The sequence below is a fragment of the Schistocerca serialis genome, chromosome 8 (genome assembly GCF_023864345.2).
Source record: "Schistocerca serialis cubense isolate TAMUIC-IGC-003099 chromosome 8, iqSchSeri2.2, whole genome shotgun sequence".
Lineage (NCBI taxonomy): Eukaryota > Metazoa > Arthropoda > Insecta > Orthoptera > Acrididae > Schistocerca > Schistocerca serialis.
The window spans coordinates 3,986,942-4,005,354 of record NC_064645.1 but is presented as its reverse complement, the minus strand read 5'-3'; positions in this window follow the sequence as shown (position 1 = coordinate 4,005,354).

The window sequence follows — 18,413 nt, the reverse complement described above, 5'->3', positions numbered from 1 at the left end:
CATTTTGAACCATTTCTGTGACACTAGCTATAGAGTCCGATGCTGCACTTCAGTTTTACTCTATCCCTTGGACGTTCTTATTGACGATGAAACACAGAAATTGCATCGGAATTAAATACAAAAGGCACAATGCCGACTTAAGGACAAGAAGACTGACTCTTATTACTGTCTATGTTTTGAACCATTCCTGTGGCACTAGTTGTAGATTCCGATGCTTCGCTGCAGGTTTACTGTATCCCTTAGACCTTCTTATTGACGATGAAACACAGAAATTGCATCGGAATTAAATACAAAAGGCATAATGCCGACTTAAGTACAAGAAAACTACTCTTCTTACTGTCTATGTTTGAACCATACCTGTGACACTAGTTATAGATTCCGATGCTTCCCTTCAGGTTTACTGTATCCCACTGTCCTTCTTATTGAAGGTGAAACACAGAAATTGCATCGGAATTAAATACGAAAGGCACAATGCCGACTTAAGTGCAAGAAGACTGAGTCTTCTTACTGACTATGTTTTGAACCATCCCTGTGACACTAGTTGTAGATTTCAATGCTTCACTTCAGGTTTACTGTTTCCCTGTGACCTTCTTATTGACGATGAACCACAGAGATTGCATCGGAATTAAATAGAAATGGCACAATGCCGACTTAAGTACAAGAAGACTGACTCTTCTTACTGACTATGTTTTGAACCATTCCTGTGACACTAGTTATAGATACCGATGCTTCACTTCAGGTTTACTGTATTCCTCTGGCCTTCTTATTGACGGTGAAACAGAGAAATTGCATCGGAATTAAATACGAAAGGCACAATGCCGACTTAAGTACAAGAAGACTGACTCTTCATACTGTCTATGTATTGTACCATTCTTGTGACACTAGTTATAGATTCCGATGCTTCACTCCAGGTTTACTGTATCCCTTGGACCTTCTTATTGACGATGAAACACAGAAATTGCATCGGAATGAAATACGAAAGACACAATGCCGACTTATGTACAAGAAGACTGACTCTTCTTACTGACTATGTCTTGAACCATTCCTGTGACACTAGTTATAGATTCTGATGCTTCACTTCAGGTTTACTGTATCCCTCTGACCTTCTTATTGACGATGAAACACAGAAATTGCATCAGGATTTAATACAAAAGGGACAATGCCGACTTAAGTACCCGAAGACTGACTCTTCTTACTGTCTATGTTTGAACCATTCCTGTGACACTATTTATAGATTCCGATGCTTCACTTCAGGTTTACTGTATCCCTCTGACCTTCTTATTGACGGTGAAACACAGAAATTGCATCGGAATTAAATACGAAAGGCACAATGCCGACTTAAGTACAAGAAGACTGACTCCTCTTACTGACTATGTTTGAACCATTCCTGTGACATTAGTTATAGATTCCGATGCTTTACTTCAGGTTTACTGTATACCTTGGACCTTCTTATTGGCGATTAAACACAGAAAATGCATCGGAATTAAATACAAAAGGCACAATGCCGACTTAAGTACAAGAAGGCTGATTCTTCCTACTGTCTATATTTTGACCCATTCCATTGAAACTAGTTATGGATTCTGATGCTTTACTTCAGGTTTACTGTATACCTTGGACCTTCTTATTGACGATGAAACACAGAAATTGCATCGGTATTAAATACAAAAGGCACAATGCCGACTTAAGGACAAGAAGACTGACTGTTCATACTGACTATGTTTTGAACCATACCTGTGACACTAGTTATAGATTCCGATGCTTCACTTCAGGTTTACTGTATCCCTTGGACCTTATTATTGACGATGAAACACAGAAATTGCATCGGAACTAAAAACAAAAGGGCCCAATGCCGACTTAAGTACAAGAAGACTGACTCTTCCTACTGTCTATTCTTTGAACCATTCCTGCGATACTAGTTTTGGATTCCGATGCTTTACTTCAGGTTTACTGTATCACTCTGACCATCTAATTGACAATGAAACACAGAAATTGCATCGGAAATAAGTACAAAAGGCACAATGCCGACATAAGTACAAGAAGACTGACTCTTCGTACTGTCTATGTTTTGAATCTTGGACCTGTATCACCTGTGACACTAGTTATAGATTCCGATGCTTCACTTCAGGTTTACTGTATCCCTCTGACCTTATTGCCGATGAAACACAGAAATTGCTTCGGAATTAAATTCAAAAGGCACAATGCCGACTTAAGGACAAGAAGACTGACTCTTCTTACTGACTATGTTTTGAACCATTCCTGTGACTCTAGTTATAGATTCCGATTCTTCACTTCAGGTTTACTGTATCCCTCTGGCCTTCTTATTGACGATGAAACACAGACATTGCATCGCAATTAAATACAAAAGCCACAATGCCGACTTAAATACAAGAAGACTGACTCTTCTTACTGTCTATGATTTGAACCATTCCTGTGACACTGGTTAATGATTCCGATGCTTCATTCAAGGTTTACTGTTTCCCTTGGACCTTCTTATTGACGATGAAACACAGAAATTGCATCGGAATTAAATACAAAAGGGACAATGCCGACTTAAGTACCCGAAGACTGACTCTTCTTACTGTCTATGTTTGAACCATTCCTGTGAACCTAGTTATAGATTCCGATGCTTCACTTCCGGTTTACTGTATGCTTCCGACCTTCTTATTGACGGTGAAACACAGAAATTGCATCGGAATTAAATACGAAAGGCACAATGACGACTTAAGTACAAGAAGACTGACTCTTCTTACTGACTATGTTTGAACCATTCCAGTGACACTAGTTATAGATTCCGATGCCTTACTTCAGGTTTACTGTATACCTTGGGCCTTCTTATTGACGATGAAACACAGAAAATGCATCGGAATTGAATACAAAAGGGACAATGCCGACTTAAGTACAAGAAGGCTGATTCTTCCTACTGTCTATGTTTTGAACCATTCCTGTGACACTAGCTGTGGATTCCGATGCTTCACTTCAGGTTTACTGTATCCCTCTGACCTTCTTATTGACGATGAAACACAGAAATTTCATCGGAATTAAATACAGAAGGCACAATGCCGACTTAAGGACATGAAGACTGACTCTTCTTACTGACTCTGTTTTGAACCATTCCTGTGACACTAGCAATAGATTCCGATGCTTCACTTCAGGTTTACTGTATCCCTCTGACTTTCTTATTGACGATGAAACACAGAAATTGCATCGGAATTAAATACAAAAGGCATAATGCCGACTTAAGTACAAGAAGACTGACTCTTCTTACTGTCTATGTTTTGACCCATTCCATTGACACTAGTTATGTATTCCGATGCTTCACTCCAGGTTCACTGTATCCCTTGGACCTTGTTATTGACGATGAAACACAGAAATTGCATCTTAATTAAGTAGAAAAGGCACAATGCCGACTTAAGTACAAGAAGGCTGACTCTTCTTACTGACCATGTTTTGAACCATTCCTGTGACACTAGTTATAGATTCCGATGCTTCACTTCAGGTTTACAGTATCCCTCGGAACTTTTTATTGACGGTGAAACACAGACAGTGCATCGGAATTAAATAGAAAAGGCACAATGTCGACTTAAGTACAAGAAGACTGACTCTTCTTACCGTCTATGTTTTGAACCATTCCTGTGACACTAGTTATAGATTCCTATACTTCACTCCAGGTTTACTGTATCCCTTGGACCTTCTTATTGACGATGAAACACAGAAATTGCACTGGAATTAAATAGAAAATGCACAATGCCGACTTAAGTACAAGAAGACTGACTCTTCTTACTGCCTATGTGTTGAACCATTCCTGTGACACTAGTTATAGATTCCGATGCTACACTTGAGGTTTACTGTATACCTTGGAAGTTCTTATTGACGATGAAACACAGAAGTTGCATCGGAATTAAATGCAAAAGGCACAATGCCGACTTAAGTACAAGAAGACTGACTCTTCCTACTGTCTATGTTTTGAACCATTCCTGTGACACTAGTTTTGGATTCCGATGCTTCACTTCAGGTTTACTGTATCCCTCTGACCTTCTTATTGACAATGAAACACAGAAATTGCATGGGAATTAAATACAAAAGGCACAATGCCGACTTAAGTACAAGAAGACCGACTCTTCCTACTGTCTATGTTTTGAACCATTCCTGTGACACTAGTTATAGATTCCGATGCTTCACTTCAGGTTTACTGTATCCCTCTGACCTTATTGCCGATGAAACACAGAAATTGCGACTGAATTAAATACAAAAGGCACAATGGCGACTTAATTGTAAGAAGACTGACTCTTCTTACTGACTATGTTTGAACCATTCCTGTGACACTACTTATAGATTCCGATGCCTCACTTCAGGTTTACTGTATCCCACTGTCCTTATTGACGGTGAAACACAGATATTGCATCGGAATTAAATACGAAAGGCACAATGCCGACTTAAGTACAAGAAGACTGACTCTTCCTACTGTCTTCATTTTGAACCATTTCTGTGACACTAGTTATAGAGTCCGATGCTGCACTTCAGTTTTACTCTATCCCTTGGACGTTCTTATTGACGATGAAACACAGAAATTGCATCGGAATTAAATACAAAAGGCACAATGCCGACTTAAGGACAAGAAGACTGACTCTTATTACTGTCTATGTTTTGAACCATTCCTGTGGCACTAGTTGTAGATTCCGATGCTTCACTGCAGGTTTACTGTATCCCTTAGACCTTCTTATTGACGATGAAACACAGAAATTGCATCGGAATTAAATACAAAAGGCATAATGCCGACTTAAGTATAAGAAAACTACTCTTCTTACTGTCTATGTTTGAACCATACCTGTGACACTAGTTATAGATTCCGATGCTTCCCTTCAGGTTTACTGTATTCCTCTGACCATCTTATTGACGGTGAAACAGAGAAATTGCATCGGAATTAAATACGAAAGGCACAATGCCGACTTAAGTACAAGAAGACTGACTCTTCTTACTGTCTATGTATTGTACCATTCTTGTGACACTAGTTATAGATTCCGATGCTTCACTCCAGGTTTACTGTATCCCTTGGACCTTCTTATTGACGATGAAACACAGAAATTGCATCGGAATGAAATACGAAAGACACAATGCCGACTTATGTACAAGAAGACTGACTCTTCTTACTGACTATGTCTTGAACCATTCCTGTGACACTAGTTATAGATTCTGATGCTTCACTTCAGGTTTACTGTATCCCTCTGACCTTCTTATTGACGATGAAACACAGAAATTGCATCGGAATTAAATACAAAAGGGACAATGCCGACTTAAGTACCCGAAGACTGACTCTTCTTACTGTCTATGTTCGAACCATTCCTGAGATACTATTTATAGATTCCGATGCTTCACTTCATGTTTACTGTATCCCTCTGACCTTCTAATTGACGGTGAAACACAGAAATTGCATCGGAATTAAATACGAAAGGCACAATGCCGACTTAAGTACAAGAAGACTGACTCTTCTTACTGACTATGTTTGAACCATTCCTGTGACACTAGTTATAGATTCCGATGCTTTACTTCAGGTTTACTGTATACCTTGGACCTTCTTATTGGCGATTAAACACAGAAAATGCATCGGAATTAAATACAAAAGGCACAATGCCGACTTAAGTACAAGAAGGCTGATTCTTCCTACTGTCTATATTTTGACCCATTCCATTGAAGCTAGTTATGGATTCTGATGCTTTACTTCAGGTTTACTGTATACCTTGGACCTTCTTATTGACGATGAAACACAGAAATTGCATCGGTATTAAATACAAAAGGCACAATGCCGACTTAAGGACAAGAAGACTGACTGTTCATACTGACTATGTTTTGAACCATACCTGTGACACTAGTTATAGATTCCGATGCTTCACTTCAGGTTTACTGTATCCCTTGGACATTATTATTGACGATGAAACACAGAAATTGCATCGGAATTAAATACAAAAGGCACAATGCCGACTTAAGTACAAGAAGACTGACTCTTCCTACTGTATATGTTTTGAACCATTCCTGTGACACTAGTTTTCGATTCCGATGCTTCACTTCAGGTTTACTGTATCCCTCTGACCTTCTTATTGACAATGAAACACAGAAATTGCATGGGTATTAAATACAAAAGGCACAATGCCGACATAAGTATAAGAAGACTGAGTCTTCCCATTGTCTATGTTTTGAACCATTCCTGTGACACTAGTTATAGATTCCGATGCTTCACTTCAGGTTTACTGTATCCCTCTGACCTTATTGCCGAAGAAACTCCGAAATTGCATCGGAATTAAATACAAAAGGCACAAGGGCGACTTAAGGACAAGAAGACTGTCTCTTCTTACTGACTATGTTTGAACCATTCCTGTGACACTGGTTATAGATTGCTATGCTACACTTCAGGTTTACTGTTTCCCTTGGACCTTCTTATTGACGATGAAACACAGAAATTGCATCGGAATTAAAAACAAATGGCCCAATGCCGACTTAAGTACAAGAAGACTGACTCTTCCTACTGTCTATGTTTTGAACGATTTCTGTGACACTAGTTACAGAGTCCGATGCTGCACTTCAGGTTTAGTGTATCCCTTGGACCTTCTTATTGACGATGAAACACAGAAATTGCATCGGAATTGAATACAAAAGGCACAATGCCGACTTAATGACAAGAAGACTGACTGTTCATACTGACTATGTTTTGAACCATTCCTGTGACACTGGTTATAGATTGCGATGCTTCACTTCAGGTTTACTGTTTCCCTTGGACCTTCTTATTGACGATGAAACACAGAAATTGCATCGGAACTAAAAACAAAAGGGCCCAATGCCGACTTAAGTACAAGAAGACTGACTCTTCCTACTGTCTATTTTTTGAACCATTCCTGCGACACTAGTTTTGGATTCCGATGCTTTACTTCAGGTTTACTGTATCACTCTGACCTGCTAATTGACAATGAAACACAGAAATTGCATCGGAAATAAGTACAAAAGGCACAATGCCGACATAAGTACAAGAAGACTGACTCTTCGTACTGTCTATGTTTTGAATCTTGGACCTGTATCACCTGTGACACTAGTTATAGATTCCGATGCTTCACTTCAGGTTTACTGTATCCCTCTGACCTTATTGCCGATGAAACACAGAAATTGCTTCGGAATTAAATTCAAAAGGCACAATGCCGACTTAAGGACAAGAAGACTGACTCTTCTTACTGACTATGTTTTGAACCATTCCTGTGACTCTAGTTATAGATTCCGATTCTTCATTTCAGGTTTACTGTATCCCTCTGGCCTTCTTATTGACGATGAAACACAGAAATTGCATCGCAATTAAATACAAAAGCCACAATGCCGACTTAAATACAAGAAGACTGACTCTTCTTACTGTCTATGATTTGAACCATTCCTGTGACACTAGTTAATGTTTCCGATGCTTCATTCAAGGTTTACTGTATCCCTTGGACCTTCTTATTGACGATGAAACACAGAAATTGCATCGGAATTAAATACAAAAGGGACAATGCCGACTTAAGTACCCGAAGACTGACTCTTCTTACTGTCTATGTTTGAACCATTCCTGTGAACCTAGTTATAGATTCCGATGCTTCACTTCCGGTTTACTGTATGCTTCTGACCTTCTTATTGACGGTGAAACACAGAAATTGCATCGGAATTAAATACGAAAGGCACAATGACGACTTAAGTACAAGAAGACTGACTCTTCTTACTGACTATGTTTGAACCATTCCAGTGACACTAGTTATAGATTCCGATGCCTTACTTCAGATTTACTGTATACCTTGGACCTTCTTATTGACGATGAAACACAGAAAATGCATCGGAATTGAATACAAAAGGGACAATGCCGACTTAAGTACAAGAAGGCTGATTCTTCCTACTGTCTATGTTTTGAACCATTCCTGTGACACTAGTTGTGGATTCCGATGCTTCACTTCAGGTTTACTGTATCCCTCTGACATTCTTATTGACGATGAAACACAGAAATTTCATCGGAATTAAATACAGAAGGCACAATGCCGACTTAAGGACATGAAGACTGACTCTTCTTACTGACTCTGTTTTGAACCATTCCTGTGACACTAGCATTAGATTCCGATGCTTCACTTCAGGTTTACTGTATCCCTCTGACTTTCTTATTGACGATGAAACACAGAAATTGCATCGGAATTAAATACAAAAGGCATAATGCCGACTTAAGTACAAGAAGACTGACTCTTCTTACTGTCTATGTTTTGACCCATTCCATTGACACTAGTTATGTATTCCGATGCTTCACTCCAAGTTCACTGTATCCCTTTGACCTTGTTATTGACGATGAAACACAGAAATTGCATCTTAATTAAGTAGTAAAGGCACAATGCCGACATAAGTACAAGAAGGCTGACTCTTCTTACTGACCATGTTTTGAACCATTCCTGTGACACTAGTTATAAATTCCGATGCTTTACTTCAGGTTTACAGTATCCCTCGGAACTTTTTATTGACGATGAAACACAGACAGTGCATCGGAAATAAATAGAAAAGGCACAATGTCGACTTAAGTACAAGAAGACTGACTCTTCTTACTGTCTATGTTTTGAACCATTCCTGTGACACTAGTTATAGATTCCGATACTTCACTCCAGGTTTACTGTATCCCTTGGACCTTCTTATTGACGATGAAACACAGAAATTGCACTGGAATTAAATAGAAAATGCACAATGCCGACTTAAGTACAAGAAGACTGACTCTTCTTACTGCCTATGTGTTGAACCATTCCTGTGACACTAGTTATAGATTCCGATGCTACACTTGAGGTTTACTGTATACCTTGGAAGTTCTTATTGACGATGAAACACAGAAGTTGCATCGGAATTAAATGCAAAAGGCACAATGCCGACTTAAGTACAAGAAGACTGACTCTTCCTACTGTCTATGTTTTGAACCATTCCTGTGACACTAGTTTTGGATTCCGATGCTTCACTTCAGGTTTACTGTATCCCTCTGACCTTCTTATTGACAATGAAACACAGAAATTGCATGGGAATTAAATACAAAAGGCACAATGCCGACTTAAGTACAAGAAGACCGACTCTTCCTACTGTCTATGTTTTGAACCATTCCTGTGACACTAGTTATAGATTCCGATGCTTCACTTCAGGTTTACTGTATCCCTCTGACCTTATTGCCGATGAAACACAGAAATTGCGACTGAATTAAATACAAAAGGCACAATGGCGACTTAATTGTAAGAAGACTGACTCTTCTTACTGACTATGTTTTGAACCATTCCTGTGGCACTACTTGTAGATTCCGATGCTTCACTTCAGGTTTACTGTATCCCTTGAACCTTCTTATTGACGATGAAACACTGAAATTGCATTGGAATTAATTACAAAATGCACAATGCCGACTTAAGTACAAGAAAACTGACTCTTCTTACTGTCTATGTTTGAACCATTCCTGTGACACTACTTATAGATTCCGATGCCTCACTTCAGGTTTACTGTATCCCACTGTCCTTATTGACGGTGAAACACAGATATTGCATCGGAATTAAATACAAAAGGCACAATGCCGACTTAAGTACAAGAAGACCGACTCTTCCAACTGTCTATGTTTTGAACCATTCCTGTGACACTAGTTTTAGATTCAGATGCTTCACTTCAGGTTTAGTGTATCCCTTGGACCTTCTTATAGACGATGAAACACAGAAATTTCATCGGAATTATATACAAAAGGCACAATGCCGACTTAAGTACATGAAGACCGACTCTTCTTACTGACAATGATTTGAACCATTCCTGTGACACTAGTTATAGATTCCGATGCTTCACTTCATTTTTACTGTATCCCTTGGACATTCTTATTGCTGATGAAACACAGAAATTGCATCGGAATTAAATACAAGAGGCACAATGCCGACTTAAGAAGACTGACTCTTCTTACTGTCTATGTTATGAACCATTCCTGTGACACTAGTTATAGATTCCGATGCTTCACTCCAGGTTTACTATATCCCTTGGACCTTCTTATTGACGATGAAACACAGAAATTGCATCGGAATTAAATACAAAAGGCACAATGCCGACTTAAGGACAAGAAGACTGACTCTTTTACTGACTATGTTTTGAACCATTCCTGTGACACTAGTTATAGATTCCGATGCTTCACTTCAGGTTTACTGTATCCCTCTGACCTTCTTATTGACGATGAAACTCAGAAATTGCATCGGAATTAAATACAAAAGGCACAATGCCGACTTAAGTACAAGAAAACTGACTCTTCTTACTGTCTATGTATTGAAACATTCCATTGACACTAGTTATAGATTCCGTTGCTTCACTACAGGTTTACTGTATCCCTTGGACCTTCTTATTCACGATGAAACACAGTAATTGCATCGGAATTAAATAGAAAAGGCACAATGCCGACTTAAGGACAAGAGGACTGACTCTTCTTACTGACTATGTTTTGAACCATTCCTGTGACACTAGTTATAGATTCCGATGCTTCACTTCAGGTTTACTGTATCCCTCTAACCTTCTTATTGACGATGAGACACAGAAATTGCATCGGAATTAAATGGAAAAGGCACAATGCCGCCTTAAGTACAAGAAGACTGACTCTTCTTACTGTCTATGTTTTGAACCATTCCTGTGACACTAGTTATAGATTCCGATGCTTCACTCCAGGTTTACTGTATCCCTTGGACCTTCGTATTGACGATGAAACACAGAAATTGCATCGGAATTAAATAGAAAAGGCACAATGCCGACTTAAGTACAAGAAGACTGACTCTTCTTAGTGATTATAGTTTGAACCATTGCTGTGACACTAATTATAGATTCCGACGCTTTACTTCAGGTTTACTGTATACCTTGGACATTCTTATTGACGATGAAACACAGAAATTGCATCGGAATTAAATAGAAAAGGCACAATGTCAACTTCAGTAAAAGAAGACTGACTCTTCTTACTGTCTATGTTTTGAACCATTCCTGTGACACTAGTTATAGATTCCGATGCTTCACTCCAGGTTTACTGTATCCCTTGGACCTTCTTATTGACGATGAATTACAGAAATTGCATCGGAATTAAATAGAAAAGGTACAATGCCGACTTAAGTACAAGAAGACTGACTCTTCTTACTGACCATATTTGAACCATTCCTGTGACACTAGTTATACATTCCGATGCTTCACTTCAGGTTTACTGTATACCTTGGACCTTCTTATTGACGATGAAACACAGAAATTGCATCGGAATTAAATGCAAAAGGCACATTGCCGACTTAAGTACAAGAAGACACTCTTCCCACTGTCTATGTTTTGAACCATTCCTGTGTCACTAGTTTTGAATTCCGATGCTTCACTTCAGGTTTACTGTATCCCTCTGACCTTCTTATTGACAATGAAACATAGAAATTGCATCGGAATTAAATACAAAAGGCACAATGCCGACTTAAGTACAAGAAGACTGACTCTACCTACTGTCTATGTTTTGAACCATTCCTGTGACACTAGTTTTAGATTCCGATGCTTCACTTCAGGTTTACTGTATCCCACTGTCCTTCTTATTGACGGTGAAACACAGAAATTGCATCGGAATTAAATAGGAAAGGCACAATGCCGACTTAAGTGCAAGAAGACTGACTCTTCTTACTGACTATGATTTGAACCATTCCTGTGACACTAGTTATAGATTCCGATGCTTCACTTCAGGTTTACTGTATCCCTGTGACCCTCTTTTTGACGATGAAACACAGAGATTGCATCGGAATTAAATAGAAAAGGCACAATGCCGACTAAAGTACAAGAAAACTGACTCTTCTTACCGTCTATGTTTTGAGCCATTCCTGTGGCACTTTTTTAGATTCCGATGCATCACTTCAGGTTTACTGTATCCCTTGGACCTTCTTATAGACGCTGAAACACAGAAATTGCATCGGAATTATATACAAAAGGCACAATGCCGACTTAAGTACATGAAGACCGACTGTTCTTACTGACAATGATTTGAACCATTCCTGTGACACTAGTTATAGATTCCGATGCATCACTTCAGGTTTACTGTATCCCTCTGACCTTCTTATTAACGATGAAACTCAGAAATTGCATCGAAATTAAATACAAAAGGCACAATGCCGACTTAAGTACAAGAAGACTGACTCTTCTTAGTGATTATAGTTTGAACCATTGCTTCACTTCAGGTTTACTGTATACCTTGGACCTTCTTATTGACGATGAAACACAGAAATTGCATCGGAATTAAATACAAAAGGCATAATGCCGACTTAAGTTCAAGAAGACTGACTCTTCTTACTGTCTATGTTTTGACCCATTCCATTGACACTAATTATGTATTCCGATGCTTCACTCCAGGTTCACTGTATCCCTTGGACCTTGTTATTGACAATGAAACACAGAAATTGCATCTTAATTAAGTAGAAAAGGCACAATGCCGACTTAAGTACAAGAAGGCTGACTCTTCTTACTGACCATGTTTTGAACCATTCCTGTCACACTAGTTATAGATTCCGATGCTTCACTTCAGGTTTACAGTATCCCTCGGAACTTTTTATTGACGATGAAACACAGACAGTGCATCGGAATTAAATAGAAAAGGCACAATGTCGACTTAAGTACAAGAAGACTGACTCTTCTTACTGTCTATGTTTTGAACCATTCCTGTGACACTAGTTATAGATTCCGATACTTCACTCCAGGTTTACTGTATCCCTTGGACCTTCTTATTGACGATGAAACACAGAAATTGCATTGTAATTAAATAGAAAATGCACAATGCCGTCTTAAGTACAAGAAGACTGACTCTTCTTACTGCCTATGTTTTGAACCATTCCTGTGACACTAGTTATAGATTCCGATGCTACACTTGAGGTTTACTGTATACCTTGGAAGTTCTTATTGACGATGAAACACAGAAGTTGCATCGGAATTAAATGCAAAAGGCACAATGCCGACTTAAGTACAAGAAGACTGACTCTTCCTACTGTCTATTATTTGAACCATTCCCGTGACACTAGTTTTGGATTCCGATGCTTCACTTCAGGTTTACTGTATCCCTCTGACCTTCTTATTGACAATGAAACACAGAAATTGCATGGGAATTAAATACAAAACGCACAATGCCGACTTAAGTACAAGAAGACCGACTCTTCCTACTGTCTATGTTTTGAACCATTCCTGTGACACTAGTTATAGATTCCGATGCTTCACTTCAGGTTTACTGTATCCCTCTGACCTTACTGCCGATGAAACACAGAAATTGCGACTGAATTAAATACAAAAGGCACAATGGCGACTTCATTGTAAGAAGACTGACTCTTCTTACTGACTATGTTTTGAACCATTCCTGTGACACTAGTTATAGATTCCGATGCTTCACTTCAGGTTTACTGTATCCCTCTGACCTTCTTATTGACGATGAAACTCAGAAATTGCATCGGAATTAAATACAAAAGGCACAATGCCGACTTAAGTACAAGAAAACTGACTCTTCTTACTGTCTATGTATTGAAACATTCCATTGACACTAGTTATAGATTCCGTTGCTTCACTCCAGGTTTACTGTATCCCTTGGACCTTCTTATTCACGATGAAACACAGTAATTGCATCGGAATTAAATAGAAAAGGCACAATGCCGACTTAAGGACAAGAAGACTGACTCTTCTTACTGACTATGTATTGAACCATTCCTGTGACACTAGTTATAGATTCCGATGCTTCACTTCAGGTTTACTGTATCCCTCTGACCTTCTTATTGACGATGAAACTCAGAAATTGCATCGGAATTAAATGGAAAAGGCACAATGCCGCCTTAAGTACAAGAAAACTGACTCTTCTTACTGTCTATGTTTTGAACCATTCCTGTGACACTAGTTATAGATTCCGATGCTTCACTCCAGGTTTACTGTATCCCTTGGACCTTCGTATTGACGATGAAACACAGAAATTGCATCGGAATTAAATAGAAAAGGCACAATGCCGACTTAAGTACAAGAAGACTGACTCTTCTTAGTGATTATAGTTTGAACCATTGCTGTGACACTAATTATAGATTCCGACGCTTTACTTCAGGTTTACTGTATACCTTGGACATTCTTATTGACGATGAAACACAGAAATTGCATCGTAATTAAATAGAATAGGCACAATGTCAACTTCAGTAAAAGAAGACTGACTCTTCTTACTGTCTATGTTTTGAACCATTCCTGTGACACTAGTTATAGATTCCGATGCTTCACTCCAGGTTTACTGTATCCCTTGGACCTTCTTATTGACGATGAAACACAGAAATTGCATCGGAATTAAATAGAAAAGGTACAATGCCGACTTAAGTACAAGAAGACTGACTCTTCTTACTGACCATATTTGAACCATTCCTGTGACACTAGTTATACATTCCGATGCTTCACTTCAGGTTTACTGTATACCTTGGACCTTCTTATTGACGATGAAACACAGAAATTGCATCGGAATTAAATGCAAAAGGCACAATGCCGACTTAAGTACAAGAAGACACTCTTCCCACTGTCTATGTTTTGAACCATTCCTGTGTCACTAGTTTTGAATTCCGATGCTTCACTTCAGGATTACTGTATCCCTTGGACCTTCTTATATACGCTGAAACACAGAAATTGCATCGGAATTATATACAAAAGGCACAATGCCGACTTAAGTACATGAAGACCGACTGTTCTTACTGACAATGATTTGAACCATTCCTGTGACACTAGTTATAGATTCCGATGCATCACTTCATTTTTACTGTATCCCTTGGACATTCTTATTGACGATGAAACACAGAAATTGCATCGGAATTAAATACAAAAGGCATAATGCCGACTTAAGTACAAGAAGACTGACTCTTCTTACTGTCTATGTTTTGACTCATTCCATTGACACTAGTTATGTATTCCGATGCTTCACTCCAGGTTCACTGTATCCCTTGGTTCTTGTTATTGACAATGAAACACAGAAATTGCATCTTAATTAAGTAGAAAAGGCACAATGCCGACTTAAGTACAAGAAGGCTGACTCTTCTTACTGACCATGTTTAGAACCATTCCTGTGACACTAGTTATAGATTCCGATACTTGACTCCAGGTTTACTGTATCCCTTGGACCTTCTTATTGACGATGAAACACAGAAATTGCTTTTGAATTAAATAGAAAATGCACAATGCCGACTTAAGTACAAGAAGACTGACTCTTCTTACTGCCTATGATTTGAACCATTCCTGTGACACTACTTATAGATTCCGATGCTACACTTGAGGTTTACTGTATACCTTGGAAGTTCTTATTGACGATGAAACACAGAAATTGCATCGGAATTAAATGCAAAAGGCACAATGCCGACTTAAGTACAAGAAGACTGACTCTTCCCACTGTCTATGTTTTGAACCATTCCTGTGACACTAGTTTTGGATTCCGATGCTTCACTTCAGGTTTGCTGTATCCCTCTGACCTTCTTATTGACAATGAAACACAGAAATTGCATGGGAATTAAATACAAAAGGCACAATGCCGACCTAAGTACAAGAAGACCGAATCTTCCTACTGTCTATGATTTGAACCATTACTTTGACACTAGTTATAGATTCCGATGCTTCACTTCAGGTTTACTGTATCCCTCTGACCTTCTTATTGACGATGAAACTCAGAAATTGCATCGGAATTAAATACAAAAGGCACAATGCCGACTTAAGTACAAGAAGACTGACTCTTCTTACTGTCTATGTATTGAAACATTCCATTGACACTAGTTATAGATTCCGTTGCTTCACTCCAGGTTTACTGTATCCCTTGGACCTTCTTATTCACGATGAAACACAGAAATTGCATTGGAATTAAATAGAAAATGCACAATGCCGACTTACGTACAAGAAGACTGACTCTTCTTACTGCCTATGTTTTGAACCATTCCTGTGACACTACTTATAGATTCCGATGCTACACTTGAGGTTTACTGTATACCTTGGAAGATCTTATTGACGATGAAACACAGAAATTGCATCGGAATTAAATGCAAAAGGCACAATGCCGACTTAAGTACAAGAAGACTGACTCTTCTTACTGTCTATGTTTTGAACCATTCCTGAGACACTAGTTATAGATTCCGATGCTTCACTCCAGGTTTACTGTATCCCTTGGACCTTCTTATTGACGATGAAACACAGAAATTGCATCGGAATTAAATAGAAAAGGCACAATGCCGACTTAAGTACAAGAAGACTGACTCTTCTTAGTGATTATAGTTTGAACCATTGCTGTGACACTAATTACAGATTCCGACGCTTTACTTCAGGTTTACTGTATACCTTGGACATTCTTATTGACGATGAAACACAGAAATTGCATCGGAATTAAATAGAAAAGGCAGAATGTCAACTTCAGTAAAAGAAGGCTGACTCTTCTTACTGTCTATGTTTTGAACCATTCCTGTGACACTAGTTATAGATTCCGATGCTTCACTCCAGGTTTACTGTATCCCTTGGACCTTCTTATTGACGATGAAACACAGAAATTGCATCGGAATTAAATAGAAAAGGTACAATGCCGACTTAAGTACAGGAAGACTGACTCTTCTTACTGACTATGTTTGAACCATTCCTGTGACACTAGTTATACATTCCGATGCTTCACTTCAGGTTTACTGTATACCTTGGACCTTCTTATCGACGATGAAACACAGAAATTGCATCGGAATTAAATACAAAAGGCACAATGCCGACTTAAGTACAAGAAGACTGACTCTTCCCACTGTCTATGTTTTGAACCATTCCTGTGTCACTAGTTTTGGATTCCGATGCTTCATTTCAGGTTTACTGTATCCCTTGGACCTTCTTATAGACGCTGAAACACAGAAATTGCATCGGAATTATATACAAAAAGCACAATGCCGACTTAAGTACATGAAGACCGACTGTCCTTACTGACAATGATTTGAACCATTCCTGTGACACTAGTTATAGATTCCGATCCCTCACTTCATTTTTACTGTATCCCTTGGACATTCTTATTGACGATGAAACACAGAAATTGCATCGGAATTAAATACAAAAGGCACAATGCCGACGTCAGACCAAGAAGACTGACTCTTCCCACTGTCTATGTTTTGAACCATTCCTGTGACACTAGTTTTGGATTCCGATGCTTCACTTCATCTTTACTTTATCCCTCTGACCTTCTTATCGACAATGAAACACAGAAATTGCATCGGAATTAAATACAAAAGGCACAATGCCGACTTAAGTACAAGAAGACTGACTCTTTCTATTGTCTATGTTTTGAACCATTCCTGTGACACTAGTTATAGATTCCGATGCTTCACTTCAGGTTTACTGTATCCCTCTGACTTTATTGCCGATGAAACACAGAAATTGCATCGGAATTAAATACAAAAGGCACAATGCCGACTAAAGGACAAGAAGAGTGACTCTTCTTACTGACTATGTTTTGAACCATTCCTGTGACTCTAGTTATAGATTCGGATGCATCACTTCAGGTTTACTGTTTCCCTTGGACCTTATTATTGACGATGAAACACAGAAATTGCATCGGAATTAAATACAAAAGGCACAATGTCGACTTAAGTACAAGAAGACTGACTCTTCCTACTGTCTATGTTTTGAACCAACTCTGTGACACTAGTTATAGAGTCCGATGCTTCACTTCAGGTTTACTGTATCCCTTGGAACGTCTTATTGACGATGAAACACAGAAATTGCATCGAAATTAAATACAAAAGTACAATGCCGACTTAAGTACCCGAAGACTGACTCTTCTTACTGACTATGTCTTGAACCATTCCTGTGACACTAGTTATAGATTCCGATGCTTCACTTCAGATTTACTGTGTCCCTCTGACCTTCTTATTGACGATGAAACACAGAAATTGCATCGGAATTAAATACAAAAGGGACAATGCCGACTTAAGTACCCGAAGACCGACTCTTCTTACTGTCAATGTTTGAACCATTCCTGTGACACTAGTTATAGATTCCGATGCTTCACTTCAGGTTTACTGAATCCCTCTGACCTTCTTATTGACGGTGAAACACAGAAATTGCATCGGAATTAAATACGAAAGTCACAATGCCGACTTAAGTACAAGAAGACTGACTCTTCGTACTGACTATGTTTGAACCATTCCTGTGACACTAGTTATAGATTCCGATGCTTTACTTCAGGTTTACTGTATACCTTGGACCTTCTTATTGACTATGAAACACAGAAAATGCATCGGAATTAAATACAAAAGGCACAATGCCGACATAAGTACAAGAAGGCTGATTCTTCCTACTGTCTATGTTTTGAACCATACCTGTGACACTAGTTGTGGATTCCGGTGCTTCACATCAGGTTTACTGTATCCCTCTGA